Here is a 2,886-nt window from a genome sequence, read left to right on the forward strand (position 1 = left end):
GGTACCATTTTACACGGTAGATCTGGGAGGTCGATTACGGTACCATTTTACACGGTAGATCTGGGAGGTCGATTACGGTACCATTTTACACGGTAGATCTGGGAGGTCGATTACGGTACCATTTTACACGGTAGATCTGGGAGGTCGATTACGGTACTATTTTACATGGTAGATCTGGGAGGTCGATTACGGTACTATTTTACATGGTAGATCTGGGAGGTCGATTACGGTACTATTTTACATGGTAGATCTGGGAGGTCGATTACGGTACTATTTTACACGACATGATAGATCTAAAGTTTGGTATAGGACCGTTTAGTTTTTATATGGTATGGTTAGATCTAAGGTTCAATGGTCGTTTAGTTTAAATAATGATTGGTAAAGTTTCACATAATGCTATTGATTAAAACGTTTCTTTAACCCTAATATTACACACATGTTTTTGTACTATAAAACTAAGTGAAAACCTACAATTATACACAATTGCAGCCGGAAGTTGTAGGTTTATTGGTTGCATTTCCGGGTAAAGTTTCTCGTGAATCATTGTTATTGGGAATCACCTAATTAATTAATTAATTACTAACCATCAGTTTGATTCATAGATAGTTTAGAGAACTGTGGCTAAAGAAATTAATTTATTCAAGTTCTACTGGTAATTCTAGAAGCTATACAGATAAAAGTAATTATTGTCTATATTACGTGTATTGGATTGTACATTAATTTATTCAAGTTCTACAGGTAATTCTAGAAGCTATACAGATAAAAGTAATTATTGTCTATATTACGTGTATTGGATTGTACATTAATTTATTCAAGTTCTACTGGTAATTCTAGAAGCTATACAGATAAAAGTAATTATTGTCTATATTACGTGTATTGGATTGTACATTTAAATGATCAAAGTCTCATATATACACACACACACACACACCTTTGTAAAGAAAATTGTCACTGCGCATGCTCTGTTACGTTGCTACGCGTCAAGTTAATGTTACGATAACCTGGTGCTTTGCCAACTGTTGTTTGTGTAAAACAAACCCCTGTTGACCAAATGATGAAACACGAGAGAAACAAAAATAATGGTCAATGTTTAGACTCATCCGAAACGAGAAATACGGTAGAAGAAACTTCTTTAAATACGGTATAAAAAAAAGTATTTCTACGTATCCGCTTCACGCTAACTAAAGTCAATGGCACCTAAAGCGCGTGGTTCTCGTGAACTTCGCTTCCGGCTGTTCGTGGCCTACTCCACTTCCTGAATTGAAAGTTACTATAATGTCGACAGCGCATCAATTTAGCAGTTAGTCTTTCGCGGTCATTGTCGTCTTTACTGGTCTACATTCTGTTATGTCAGCAGTTAGTAAAGAGTGCGTAACAGGTGAACGTCCCGTCTGTAGTTACCGTTCTTCCAGCACTCTTAACGGTACTTACATATCCAGCTTTAAAAGGTCACTGTGAAAGAAGTAGACGAAAAATTAACTTGTTTGTTAGAATTTCGTAGAATTCAGAGAAAGAGAGGTAAATACAAAGGTCATTATTTTAAATAGTCACGTATACTTGAAAGTGGCCCGAAAAGACAAGGTTTAGTAACGAACTAAAATAACACGCTACTACAACACGTAGAATAACAGTTAATAAATACGTGCCTGCCTAGGACTTCATATTAGTGAATAATACAACATATATAAACATTAATTACTTCTAATAATAGAATCTGTAAGAATAACCAACGGAAGAATAGACGTAATCCTAAAAAAACAGAGATATAATATTTCAAAATCACCGTTCTACGTTGTAACAATACACCAGAGACAACAATAATTCACTACCTAAAAAAAATCACCGTTCTACGTTGTAACAATACACCAGAGACAACAATAATTCACTACCTAAAAAATCAACTTTCTACGTTGTAACAATACACCAGAGACAACAATAATTCACTACCTAAAAAAAAAAAATAACACCGTTCTACGTTGTAACAATACACCAGTAATAACTAATTCACTACCAACCTCCTGACTCACTTTCTGAAGCTTATGACAGGGTATTTATTTACTGCTTAGGTTACAGCAGTACATCATGTGATCATAAATTTACATAATCTTCTACTACAGTAATAGTATGTGTACGTCACCGCTAGGGAAGTTGGTGTCAGTTTCTTAATACATACATATTTATTCAAAAATACACGTGATCAGTTAGAAGTTAAGTTAACGTTTTAATGTAACTAAAAAATGTATAGATAAAAAAAATATAGAATTCTCACAATTACCATGAGAGATAACTTTTACATCTTTGTAATTATTACTAACAGCCACCTAAAACACCTGTACCTCTTCTCGTTACTGTTTTCTCTCCCGAAAAAAAAGATATTGTGTGTTACAGGAAAATATGAATGAAAATATCAATTTTTTTAGTTCAATTCAATCGTTTAATTAGAGAGATAATGTCACCCCAATTATTGCTACTTAACATAAAAACAAAACATACCAAGTTTTTCAGTCACACATCAACGATCTCATGCATATACCGCTGTCCAAAAAAAAATACTAATGACAGATAGACTTCGTTCAAACTCTCTCTCTGAGTAACACGAATGTATACAACCTTTAAATAAACAACACCAATGATGTAACCTTTAAATAAACAACACCAATGATGTAACCTTTAAATCAAGTCGCTTATTGTTGATTAAATGAAACAAAGGTACTATAAACACTTCCATGCTAAACACCAAGATGGCTATACTCGTAACACCAATGATGTAACCTCTAAATAAACAACACCAATGATGTAACCCTTGAATATACACCACCAGTGATGTAACCTTTAAATAAACAACACCAATGATGTAACCTTTAAATAAACAACACCAATGATGTA

General features: G+C 33.7%; 1 protein-coding gene across 1 annotated transcript in view; it reads right to left on the minus strand.

Moving 5' to 3' along the window:
• The window catches only part of LOC106475801 (glycine-rich protein 23-like), a 10,916-nt gene extending 8,383 nt beyond the window's left edge, over window positions 1-2,533 (minus strand). Inside the window, exon 1 of the mRNA XM_013936477.2 lies at window positions 2,494-2,533. The gene's annotated coding sequence lies outside the window, so the exon portion shown is untranslated. The remainder of the gene's footprint in view (window positions 1-2,493) is intronic.
• Window positions 2,534-2,886: the final 353 nt, after the last annotated feature.

Source organism: Limulus polyphemus, unplaced genomic scaffold (assembly GCF_000517525.1).
Source record: "Limulus polyphemus unplaced genomic scaffold, Limulus_polyphemus-2.1.2 Scaffold9195, whole genome shotgun sequence".
In the NCBI taxonomy this organism is placed as follows: Eukaryota; Metazoa; Arthropoda; class Merostomata; order Xiphosura; family Limulidae; genus Limulus; species Limulus polyphemus.